The following is a 13,747-nucleotide window of genomic DNA, read 5'->3' as shown; positions in this document are numbered from 1 at the left end:
TAATTTGGGAAAATAAAATATGATACCCTTCCGATCCTCCAACTTTCTGTCTTCTATGGCAAAGGAAAATGTCTGTCTAAAATAGAAACGTTTTGGGCAAAGGACATAAAACTAAATTCACACACAGTCACAACAGGGTAAAATATTCAACTTACTATTAATCAAAGAAGAGCAAATTGGAATAATAACGAGGTTATTTGGCAAAGTTTTTTTGGTTTGTTTTTATAACAATGATGACAAACTGGCTACCAGACAAGCTGTCTCATAATTGCTGGTGGGAGTGTATGTTGGTTAAAAACCCTTTGAGAAAGCATGTGAACAATATATATATATAAAATCTCAAGAGAAATTAAAATGTTAACATGTTAACTTCTCCCCAGTAATTGTAGATTCTTTTCTCTTCCTCCCTTCCTCTCTTTCCCTCCCTTCTTCTCATCACTATGTTCAACTCCCTCTCAAATATCAGCAAGCAATTAAACACACTCAAGTCTCTACTACCTTAAAAAAACTCCTCCCTACACTGTAGGTACCTCCCCAGTTCCTCTTTATGGACAAACTTATTGAAAATATACACTTGCAATCTCCATTCCCTTTCTTCTCATTCAGCAATTTGGCTTCCTTCACTAACACTCCACGGAAACTGTGCTCAACAAGATAACTTATACATAAATAGATGATTGATGATAGATAGATAGACATAGATAGGATGACAGACAAGGCATTTTCAGTCCTTATCTTCCTTGACCTCTTCCCTACATTTAACGCTGTTAACCATTTCCTTCTCCTCGAAAGTCTTTCTGTGGCATCTATGACACCATACTCTTCTGCTTTTCCTTCTACCCCTTTGCCCTCTCCTTAGTCTCCTTTGTAGATTTCACTTGCTATCTAATCTCTGAAAGTCAGACATTCTCAAGGGTAGGCTACATATATTCCTTTCTCAATGATCTCTTTCACTCATTTGGCTTTAATTACCATCTATATGAGCACAACTGTATTTTTTTAAATTTATCTTTATTGTTGGAAGTATTACAGATGTCCCCCTTTTTCCCATTGACCCCTTCTACCCTACCCTCACCCCCCATCCCAGGCCTTCACCACACTATTGTCTGTGTCCATGGTTATGTGTATATGTATGTAAGTTCTTTGGTTAATCTCTTCCCACCCACCTACCCCCGCCTTCCCTCTGTATACAACTTAAATTTTAAAAAATAAACTCATTTTTATTGATTTCTTCTTCTCGAAAAGTAAATTCATTATAATTTAAGCTATCTATGTTGAATAGACAGTATGGGTAATTTTTTAAAAACTAAGTGAAGAAAGAATTACAAAAGTACATAAGTTCATTTAAAAATCCAAACAATACAAAAATGAACAAAGTGAAAATTATCCATGCATACACTGATTTAATCAACACAATTAACAGTTTAGTGAGCTTTTGAGACTTTTTCTTTTATGCATATAAAAATATATAAAACTTTTAGTTAATGTACTAGTATCAACTATCTGACAGGCTTGGTTTTGCTTGGCTACAGGTAGACTGGGGTTCTGCCATGTATGTCTTCTCATTGTAGGACCCAGGCTCAAGGAGCAGCCCCTATCTGGGATATGATAGAGTATAGGATTGAGAGAAAGAGAAACTGAGAGGAAATGTGGAATTGTAAACTTCTGCTCAATTGTGGAAAATAACACGTCCTCTCACATTCTATTGGTTAGAGCATGCCATGTGGTCAAGCCCCAAGTCAAGGGCAGAAACATAGACTCTTCCCACAGGATGCACAGTCAAGTCACGTGACAATGAATAGGAATACATAATCCTATTATAGCCAATGGATATAATTGTCTAACATCAAGTTCAATTGAATTGCTTTTGATGATTCTTTTGAAAAGGATTCATTAGTCAGTCTAGTAGTCACATACCAAGTGCCAGAGGATGAGTTGATTTTTTTTCTAGTAAAGATACTGCAGCCATTCAAATCAAAGCCACAATGAGATACTACTTCATGTACATTAGGATGACTACGATCAATCAAAAGAAAAAAAATAAGTGTTGGTGAGGATGTGAGAAAATTAAAATCATCATTCATACACTGCTGGTGAGAATGTAAAACACTATAGCTACTGTGGAACAATTTGGCGGTTCCTCAAAAAGTTAAACATAGTATTACCATAGGACCTAGTAATTCTAATTCTAGGTATACACCTGAGAGAAATAAAAACATGTCCACACAAAAATTTGTACACAAATGTGCATAGCATCATTATAATAGCCAGAAAGTAGAAATAGCCCAAATGTCTATCAGCCAATGAATGGATAAACAAATTGCAATACAGCCACGCAATGGAATACTACTCAGCCCTAACAAGGAATGAAAAATTGATACATACTACAACATGGATAAACTTTGAGAACATGAAAAAAACTGGGCATAAGAGTGATTATATTTGTATGACATGTCCAGAACAGGCAAATGCATAGAGACAAAGTAGATGAGTGGCTGCCACGGACTAGGGGAATGAAGGGATAGGAGATGACTGGTAATGGATATAGGGTTTCTTTTTAGGGTGATAAAAATGTTCTAGAGCTAGATAGTGGTGAGCATACAACTTTTTAAAAATTTATCTTTATTGTTGAAAGTATTACAGATGTCCCCCCTCTTCCCCCAATTGATCCCCTCCACCCGGCATGCACTCCCACCCCCCACCTCCAGGCCTTCACCACACTATTGTCTGTGTCCATGGGTTATGCATGTATGCATCTAAGTTCTTTGGTTAATGTCCTCCCACCCACCCACCTGGCCCCCACCTTCCCTCTGAGATTCGTCAGTCTACAACTGTAATTTTATATCTCTATCTCTCTGCCACTGAGCTTTGCTTTTTTCACACTCCACTTAGATGTCTTACAGGCACTTCAAACTCAGCGCATCCAAAGATGAACCTACCCTCTTTTCTCCTAAATTTGCTCTCCCTCCAGTGTTTCCTATCTCAATAAAAAAAAACAAAACAAAAAAAAAACAAGGCAGAAACTTGGCACCTACCATAGTCCCTGACACATAGTAGGTTCTCACTAACAATTGTATAATGAATGAATGTGTCTTTCACAGACTTTTTTGTACAACAATGTTAATCCAGTATTACTTAGAATAATCAAATACTAGGGAAAAAACCTAGTGGTTCAATGGTTAAGTAAATTAGTTTAGTCACACAATGTAATACTATATAGCCAATAAAACAGGTACAGTAGTCTCTCCTTATCCATGAGAGATACATTCCAATACCCCCAGGGGATGCCTGAAACCACAAGTAGTACTGAACCCTATATATACTATGGTTTTTTCCATATACATACATACCTTTTCATTTAAAGGGAGAACTTTACGGCTTCTCTTTTGGTATATTTGAATTGCTAGCATCACTACTCTTGCACTTTGGGGCCATTATTAAGTATAATAAGGGTTACTTGAATACAAGCACTGCAATACCATGACAATTGATCTGATAACCAAGATAGCCAGATATTAATAATTGGGCACAAAGTATACAGTGTGGATACAATAGACAAAGGGTTGATTAGCATCGTGGGTGGGATGGAGCAGAAAAGCATGCGATTTCATCACACTACTCAGGATGGCACACAATTTAAAACTTACGAATTGTTTATTTCTGGAATTTTGCATATATTTAATATTTTCAGACTGCAGTTGACTGTGGGTAACTGAAGCCATAGAAAGCAAAATGGTAGATAGTGGGGACTACTGTATTTACACATAGTTCATAATGACAGGAAAATGCTTATGTCTAATAGTAATTGAAAGTAGAATATAACATTTAATATAAAATAGGATCACTACAATTAATGGAAATGGAGGATATGCATGGAAAAAAGGCTAGAAAGAAGTATGCAAAATATTAATAGTGGTTGTCTCTAGGTGGTGGGAATAAATGAATTTTTCATTTTCCTCCTACTTTTCTGTATTTTTCAACTTTCTTATAATGGCATGTATAGCTTTGATAATATAAAACATCTGTTTTGAAACTCTTTAATAGAGAAAGAAAAAAATTTAATTCTAGAAGACAAAACAGTAAAATTCAGCTCCCAGGGTCTACCAAGTGTTTTCTTTTGTACTTGAAACCTTCAATACCCTGCCCACAGCCTGAAGTCGCCACCTCCATCCTTGGGGCCTCTCTGCTCGGCCCTGGGCTTTGAATGTCTTCGCCTTCTTAACCTGGCCTGCAAGAACTCAGACCAAGCACTTCTCTGCTCCTTCTTTGTAGGTGGTGCTTGGCAGGAGCTGGAAATGCCCTCAGCCAGAAGGGACTTCAGAAAACATTTAGTTCAGTCTTCTTATTCCACAGCAAAATTTCCAGATATTATTTCAAGTTTGTACTTCTTTATACGTGTGCAGTTTCTCATTCTCCAAGGTCCACCTCATTAAAGAGGATGTGTGAGTGCCTGATTCCTTTACTCTAAGACAGTATCACTAAACCAGCTGCAAATGCACAGAGACAAACATAGACAATGAACCAAAACAAAGTTAGCCAATGGCCTGTTTACACAGATTCTATGCTTTGCAAACTACTGTCTATTTCTGTGTGATCCTCTACATTTGCCACAAGGATTCTGTGCTTAAATTCTTATGCCAAATATTGTGAGGATTTCAATGCAAGCAGTGCCAGGCACCATCCTGTGCAATAATGTAAACAGGAACCGATGGATTATTACGCTATGGATAGTATGTAAGCTCCTGTCCCATAGTGAATGATTGGATTCAATGAATGATTTGGTTTTACCACGTTGAGGGAGTTCTGGCAAGTGCAAGCTGAAAAGATGGAGTTTTTCCTCAGGCCCAGGTGACAGGATGCCTCGGTATTGAGCAATTGCTCTTTTTGAAAAGTATTGAATATTTCAAAAATACATAAATGTATAATGAATAATTTAACAAGCCTATGCCCACTACCCAGCTTAAGAAATAAGGCATTACCATTGCAGTCCGAGCCTTCTGTATACACCTCCATCCCGAGGTTTTCACTCTCCCAGATTTGATCTTGCTCATTTATATAGCTGTCTTTATACATTTACTACATATGTGTCTATTCCTAAACGATATGTAGTAGTTTATATAGATAATATAACTCTGTATTTTCTGCAGTTTGCTTTCCTCAGTTAACATTATGCTTATGAGATTTATCTCTGTTGATAAGTGTAGCTCTAATTCATTTTCACTGCTATAGAGCATTTCGGGCATAACAATATTGTAAATTATATGTGTTCTCTTATTGATCAGGTACTTTTCAATTGCCAAAGTCTTAATTCTGAATGCTGGGACACTCCCGCATCATGTCTTGTTGAGTAATAGTTTACTTTTGAAAAGAAATGATCAAAAATAGAAGGCTTCCCAACTGAGCATATTTAGTGCACTAGTGGTCTATCGTGAGTACAGGGTGTAAAAAGTAGACTCAGTCTCTTATTCAGTAAAGATCAGGGTTTCTCCACCTCCACACTATTAACATCTTGGACCAGATAATGCTTCACTCTCAGGGGCTATCCTGTGCATTGTAGGATATTTAGCAGAATCTCTGACATCTACCCACTAGATGCCAATAGTGACAACCGAAAATGTCTCCAGCTATTGCCAAATGTCCTCAGTTTAGAACCATCAAGATGTACTGAGCACCCTTTATGCAAAGCACTTTAGTAGGTGCTATGGGGAGAAATAAGAAGAATAAACACTGAAATTATTTTTAAAAAGTCCTTTTATTCAAAGATATGTATTGAGCATATACTATGTGGAAAGTATACTGTGCTAGGCACTGGGATTTTGGTGACTCCTCACGGCGTTCACCATTTATTGCATGGGGTGGGTAGAGACAGACAAACCATAAACATACAATTATACAATTATAATATAATGTATAAAGTGCAAAGCTAGGGAGATACACAGGATATGTGGGAGCACATAGCAAGGCCACTTACACCAGCCTGGAGGGGAGTGGTCAGTGAAGAGTTCCTGCAAAAAGTAATCTTAAAATATGAATAGGAATTAGCTAGACCAAAAAGATATTTTAGGCAGAAGAATAGTATAAGCAAGAACAAAAGGCTAGAAACATTAGGCCTACCCAAAGGAAGTGGCATTGGAGCATAACGTGTAAGGAAAAAATGATCACAGACGAGGCTAGAAAGATGGTGTATTAGTGTACTAGAACTGCCATAACAAAGTGCCACAGACTGAGTGGCTTCAACAACAGAAACGTATTGTCTCACAGTTCTAGAGGCTAGAAGTCTGAGATCAAAGTGTCTGCAGGGTTAGCTCTTTCTGAGGGGTATGAGGGAGAATCTTAAAAGTTTTTAGCTCTGCATTATCAACCTCCAAAGAACAAGCCAGTCCTGCAAACCAGTCCCCCTCTTCTAGCTTCTAGTGGCCTGTTGGCAATCTTTGTCATATCTTGGATCACAGAAGCATTACCCCTTCTCTGCCTTCATCTTCACATGGCAGTTTCCCTGTGCATGTGTCCCTGTGCCCAAATTTCCCCTTTTTATAAAGACAGCAGTCATATTGTATTAGGGCCCACCCAAATGACCTAATCTCAACTAATTACATCTGCAATGACCTTATTTCCAAGTTAGGGCACATTCTGAGGTACTGGGGTTTAGGACTTCAACATATGAATTTTAGAAAGGCGCATAATTTCACCTATAACAGATGGGTAAGGATTAGAACTGCAGAGGCCTTGTGAGCCATGTTAATGAACATAGATTTTATTTAGTAGCTAATTACAGCCTTTCAAAGAGCTCTGGAGTTCTCTACTCCATCATTTTTTGTGACATCACTAAAATCATTCTTTTTTATGACTAAATAATATTCCACTGTATGAATAGGCCACATTTTCCTTATTCATTCATCAGTTGATGGCCATTTGGGTTGTCTGTACATTTTGACTATTGTGAATAATGCTGGTGTAAACATTCACGTGTGAGGGGTTTTTAAATGTCATATGTTTTCAAATGTCTTGTGTGTGTACCTAGAAGTGGAATTGCTGGTTCATACAGTAACTCTGTATTTAACCCTTTGATGAACTGCCAGACTGCTTTCCAAAGTGGCTGCACCATTTTACATTTTCACCAGCAATGTATGAGGGTTCCAGTTTATCGACATCCTCGATAACACCTGTTATTGGTTTTTTGATTACAGACATCCCAGTGGGTGTGAAGTGGCATCTCGTGTAGTTTTGGTTTGCCTTTCCCTAACAACTAGTGGTGTTGACTATCTTTTCATGTACTTTTAGCCATTAGTATATCTTCTCTGAAGAAATATCTATTGAAATTTTTTTGTCCATTTTAATTTGTCTTTTTATTATTGAGTTGTTAACAGTTCTTTATACATTTTACTTGTATTCTTGAAAAGCAAGGGTGGGTGGGGAAAAGGGAGAAGAACATTCTTAGGTGGGGAACTAGCACGGAGTTGTGTGCAGATGTCAAAAGCAAGTTTTGCTCTTTGATTCAAGAGGAGAATTTGGGGTCGAGAAAATGGACCGTATCGTATTAAGAGTGGGTCCTTTGTTGTTATGGCCCAAACTAAGTGAGTGCAGGACTGGTTTGTTCTTTGGAGGTTGATAACGCAGAGCTAAAAACTTTTAAGACTTATTCAAAGACTTGTTCTGAGTGGTCATTCATTCTAATAAAATACCTCTGGAGAGAAGAAAACCCTTACTTCCCAGGATATGAAAGCAAAAAGATAGGGGTCTCTTGTTACAAAACACAATGACCATATTTTAGTTTTAGTTTTCTTTTACACTCAAGTGATGTTTGACACTGTTGTGTATTCCTTCCTTGTTAAGTTCTCCTCTCCTACAGCTTCTGAAACATCAGTTTTCTGGCTATCTTTCTTAATCTTCTCAGACCCTACTTTCCCTGCGCACACCTTAACTTCTAAAGCTTAAATGTCACATTAATTCATTCAGAAGAAGTCTGAGGGCACTAACATTTACTAGTGCCTGTTATGTGCACTGTTTTTAAGAGCTGGAAATGTAGCAGTAAACAAAAAAAGATCCTGAATGCATGGAGCTTAAGTTTTAAGTCAACGAAAAATAAGCAATAGCACTAATAGCACATATAGCACTGTTATTCTACATACTGTTCTAAGGTATTTATCTACGATACACACACATTTAGTCCTCACAAAAATTCTATGATGTAGATACTCTTATTATCCCTGTTTTACAAATAAAGAAACTGAGGCACAGAGAGGTCAAAAGGTTAAGTCAGGAATTGAAGCCAGGCGTTATGGCTCCAGAGTTAAGATTGTTCACTAGTACTCCATGTTGCCTCTCAAAAATAAATAAATATATCAACTAGTACTTGCTAAGAGGTAGCCAAACTAGTATTTCAATTATCATTCCTCACCATTCAATTCCAGTCTACATAAGAGAATTCTAGAGATCAACTGGAGGAAGAGAAATGATTTTTAAAGTAGAAAGTGCTACTGTTCCTCTGCTAAAGCCAAGTAAAAGGACCCCAATTAAAACTTTCAAGAGGGAACACTGGCTTCTTACTCCCAGGCTGGAGTCTTGCTATCCTACAGAAAAAAAAAAAAAAGTTAGGTCTCTTGACTGTGTTGCCACTGAAGCAGGAAGAGATCATGGGAGAACCTTTGGACACAAAGGATCATGTGTGCTTTGGTGTCTGCAGAAGATAGACACTTGTGCTTGACTTTTACCTGAAGAAATCTGAAGGCAGAAGGCTGGTTGAAGTTGTTCACAACCGCAGGGCAAATGTCTAGACTTCTAAGGTAGCAGGTTTTCTATGGCCAGGTGGTTTTCTCTGATTGTAGCTGGCAACTCCTACAGAAGAATGAGGATCCCGTGAGAAGAAAGTTGTGTGGACAAGAGTCAAGGGGGAAAGCATTGCTCCCATTAGGAATGGTACAGGGAAGAGGTCCCCAGTAGGGGGATAGGGAGTGAATGGGGTCCCTGTTGGAACCACAAAAACACATCACTCAAAAAGGCAGTATTTGGGCATCTTCTTCACAAAGGGTATTGATAGCCAGATTATACTGGCCCCAGGCAATTAAGCCTCTCACTGTCCCTTTAAGACTTCCTCTCCCTCTCCACCCCACCCCTGAATGCTGGAGGAACCAGAAGCAACAGAGCAAGCTGGGGAAGGGTGGAGCAATGAGAGTGAAAGAACAGACCAAGTCACTTTTCTTTATTAGAGATCTGTGGGATCTCCAGTTGAGCTGCACTGGAGGTTGGGGGCTAGAGGAGAAGCTTTAAATTGAATGAGATAAAAAAAAAAATTTTTGATATCAAATGGTTAAACATTTTAATGCCTATGAATTAAACTATTGTAAACATCTGAGAGTAACCAAAAAGCTAATGGGTCACATGCATAACATAATATGGGATAGTGACATGTTACCAAAAAATGCGCAGTAAAGGGACAGAGAGCAATAGGGATGATATTTTATATATGTTAGTGAAGGAAAACATCTCAGAGGATGTGACACAAATGAAGTGAAGAACAAGCCATAAAAATATCCTTAGCCTTTATCTCTTTTCAGTATACACATCCTTTTTTGAAAATTTATCTTTATTGTTACTCAATCTTGAATCGCAACTCTAAATTTTCTCCTAATCTTCGGACTCATATACTTACTGCCTATCAGATAGCCCCACCTCCGGGATCACAACCATCTCAAATCAACTTTTCCAAACTTAAACTTCATCTTCCTTCCAAACCTCTCTGACTCGTCTTTTCCATCCTTAATGAAAAGCGCTACAAGTAGCATTAGCTAGAATCTGTCCCCAAGCCTAACTAGTCCCCATATCCTATTGTTCTCGTCACCTAAATAGATCCTGAATGCTTTCCCACTGCCACTACCCTAACTTAACACAGTCATCTCTTGCTTGGACTGCAACAATAGCCTCCTGATTAGTCACCCTACTTCTTATATATTTTCCACACTGCTGCTGAAACAATCATCCCTAAATCCAAACAGGATCATGGAGAAACTCAATGGCTCTTGATGGTTCTCAGAATTTTTTCATGTGGCTTAGAAGGACTTTCATGATCTGCTTTCCATCTATCTTACAAGCTGTCTCTTTCAAGACTCCTTGTTCCTGAGCACTCCTCTCCCAGCCAATCTATATGATTTATTTGCACTTCCCTCCAAACCCCAAATTCTCTATGTCTCTTCTATTCTATATCTTCTCCAGGCTAATCCTTATTCATTCAACTCTAATGTGATCTTTTCTGGAAAGGCTTCCCTGCACCACACGAAGATCGGTGCCCCTCCTCTGTGCTCCCATTGTCCCATAGCACCATTTACATATTTCTGACATTGCACTTACTGCACTGCATTCTTATTGTTCACATGGTTGGACCTCCCACCGAAATGTGAGCCCCTCCAGAGCAGGGCCTATGCCATTAATCTCTGTATCCATAAGGCCTGGCATATAAAATAGGCTCTCTCTCAAAATCCAGGCTGTTCCTCTGCCTAAACTCTTCTTTCCCACGCTCATCCATGTCCTTTAAATTTCCAATAAGTCCCAAATATTCCACTAGTCTACCCCTACAAGGATGTTTGTGTGCTAAAGAGCTAGCAAATTTGTTCCTCCTAGGACTGCTTCTCAATCAAGAACAATGTGGCCCCTCTCCTCGGGGGACATTTGGCAGTGTCTGGAGACACTTCTGGTTGTCACAACTCAGGGAAGGAATGGGGTGCTACTGGCAACTAGTATGTAGAGGCCAGGGATGCTGCTAAACATCTTATAGTGCACAGCACAGACACCCGCCCCCCCCCCCCACACACACACCAAAGAAGTGTCCAGCTGAAAACATTAATAGTGCAGAGGCTAAGAAACCCTGTCTGAGGGCAGGCAAAACCCCTCAGCTATGGTGAACTTTCATGCCGAATTACAGAGCTGCCTGTGAAGTTCAGTTCTGACTTCTGAGGTCTAAGATAATGAGGAAGAGGAAAAAGGAGTCATAAAGATAAAGTTCTTGTGGGCTGGGGTTTTGCTAGATGAACGAAAACACATTTGAATGTATGCTAAAATCCATATTTGGGAAAATGCTCACTACAGAGAGATGGACCGTTCTACAAATGGTCCAAAGGACTTCAACTGAATTCAGAGAACTCTCCAGAGCCATCACTTTTGACTCAAGCTAAGCATACTAGACAAACTCCTGTACAAGTGGAAAAGGAAAGACTAATGAACATTTTTCGAGCTGCTTCTATATGCCAAACACTGTATAAAGTGCTTTACATGCATTCTCTCTCTTAATCCTCACAATAGCACTATAAATTAGGCACTGTTATTCTTTCCATCTTACAGATGAGAAAACTGTGGCTTGAGAAGTCAGGTAACATTAACACTAAGTGAAGAAATAAGTACTTAAATCCAAGGTCTTTCTATTACACCACGCTAGGATGATTCAGTGCTCAAGGCACATAAAAATCAAGTTCTCAAGGCAGAAGATATCTTCCAACATTTTCAACATTTTTTTTTTGCTTCTATCAAACTTAAAAAACAAAAAGTACTTTGGCATCCACGCTAAGTCCAGCTGACCCTTTGTTTGGTTCTTCACACTTGAGCAGGGCCCATCTTCTTTTGATACATATCCATTTGGGGGCGCTATAGTCCAATAGGATCATGCCTGGGCTGGGAATAAAAATACATGAACTCATTAAATTAACCACATGTAGTTGAAAAAATGACTGTGACATTTACCTCACTATTCCTTGGGTTTTCCCCTGCAAAAGGATAAAGTTTGATTATGACAACAACAGGCTATGATAGATGTGAAATATCCCACATATAGGCCATTGTAATATGCAACTTTAAGGTCCCTTCTCAGGACCAGGCCCACTCCCTAGCCAAAGGCCCGTAGGATTCAGTCTGCCTTTTCTGCTTCCCCAAAGTGCCTTCACCATTTCGATCCACTTGGAGTTCTTTCTCATTAATATTCCCCTTCCTTCATTCTGCAGAGTGGGAAACGATCTCAATACTCCAGAAGACAATCGCAGTAGTTCTTTTTATGTAACCTGTTATATCATTACTAAAGGAATCCTTCCCTACAGGCAGTGACTATTTATTGCATGGGCCAGAATCAGAAGAAAGCAAGGATCATGCAATTTTTCTGTTTTATTAAAGACTGCTCTGGCACGATATATAAGGCTTCATAGGAATGAATGGTGGTCATTGTAATAGCCTTGTGCCTGCCTTATAATACCTCAATTACTCAATCATCAACAGTTGCCCCAATGCAAAGGACAGCTTGTGCTGATGCTATAGTACATAGTCTGACCATTACTAGCCTTTCCCCCCACTCTGCTTATACCTATTCTAATATTACGAGCTTCATCTTCAAGGATCTTGAAGTCACATCTCCATTTACTTTGCTGTTGCCATTTCTTTTTGATAACTCGGTTCAAGATTTTTCTCTTCAGGCTTACAGGGAGGAACTATCTTCACATCTCTTCACATAGGTTTAATCTCTGCCTCCTTCTCCTAAAATTCACTTTGTGGTTCTTCTTGAACTTCTGTTTGACAATCATGGAGCTATTCTTAATGTGTAGCCAAAGAACGTATGTGAGAATGAAGCCTGATAAAAATTAACTGCACTTAAATACACAGGCAGTTAGTAAGAAGCTTCAGCATATTTGTTAAGTCCTGGCACTCATTTTGAGCAAACAAATAAGTTTACTGAGACTTCACCCTTCCCAGATAACTTTCTATTTGAAGCTCAGTAAACCTGCAACTATCTCACCTCAGTATGAACTGAAAAGGTGCAACAAGATTTCCAAAAAGGCATTTGACTAGAAGAATTAAAGTGTAAAGCAGTCTTCTTCTTTCTTTCTTTTAACTTATCTTTATTGTTGAAAGTCCCCCCTTTTTAAATAAAAGTTCCCCCTTTTTTAAAATAAGATTGTTTTCCTCTGCACTCTAAGTCCTATGATTGACCTGTGACAAATTTTTCACATATCTCTTTCTTTATGTCTTTTTTAAAAAGCAAACTCATGACAGGATCTTATTAGAGTGACACTAGGAGCTTGAAGAATAATAGAACAGCAAAGAAAGAACAAGCTCGAAGAATGATGTTCAGATTCCATCCTTCTGTTGCTACTAGTAACTATCCAGAGGAGGAAAGTGGTAGAACATTGATGCTTCAGTTGCTCTGAATTCGTGAGACAAATAATCAGATGGGACATCCCTCAGGAAGAAAATCGGTACATTGGCACCAACAGGCTAGCTCGGAGTAGCCTCCACTCTGTGTACATCTCTGCTTGTCAAATTCTCCCTCTCTGGGACCTGTTTCCCAGCTTAATTTATAAAATTGATGTCAATGTCAAAATGGTTGATTATTTGAGGTCAGCACAACACTGGGCAATGGAAAACCAAGTACAGGGAATAGGGACAATATGTTCTACACTTGCATAATAGTATCATTTCTTTTGAGGAGACATAGGAACCAAATGGCAGAAATTTGGGGCTCTTAGGATTCTGAGGGAAAACAAAATGACCTTGGCATCCAAAAAAATAAGTTCCAAAGACTGACTGAAGTTATTACCCACAATATTACATTCTGCCCTGTGGGAACACAAGTGTGTCTGCAGTCCATTTAGGATTAACCTTTTCAGGACTGCTGGAGAATCAATTGGGTCTTAACTTCTCTCTCTGAGCGGCCTTAGGCTCTAGAGGTTTCCACTAAATGGAACCTTCTATTCCAAAGAAGCTTTGTGCAGGACAG

General features: G+C 38.8%; 1 long non-coding RNA gene across 1 annotated transcript in view; it reads right to left on the bottom strand.

Moving 5' to 3' along the window:
- Positions 1-5,733: 5,733 nt before the first annotated feature.
- LOC107523975 (uncharacterized) overlaps positions 5,734-13,747 on the bottom strand; it is a 49,980-nt gene continuing 41,966 nt past the window's right edge. The window contains exons 7-8 of the long non-coding RNA XR_015713676.1: positions 11,538-11,658; positions 5,734-8,835 (exon numbers count right to left, since the gene is read on the bottom strand). This is a non-coding gene — a long non-coding RNA (uncharacterized LOC107523975). The remainder of the gene's footprint in view (positions 8,836-11,537; positions 11,659-13,747) is intronic.

The sequence above is a fragment of the Miniopterus natalensis genome, chromosome X (assembly GCF_054644295.1).
Source record: "Miniopterus natalensis isolate mMinNat1 chromosome X, mMinNat1.hap1, whole genome shotgun sequence".
Taxonomy (NCBI): Eukaryota; Metazoa; Chordata; class Mammalia; order Chiroptera; family Miniopteridae; genus Miniopterus; species Miniopterus natalensis.
The sequence above is the reverse complement of the archived record's forward strand: the minus strand, read 5'-3'. Positions and strand labels throughout refer to the sequence as shown.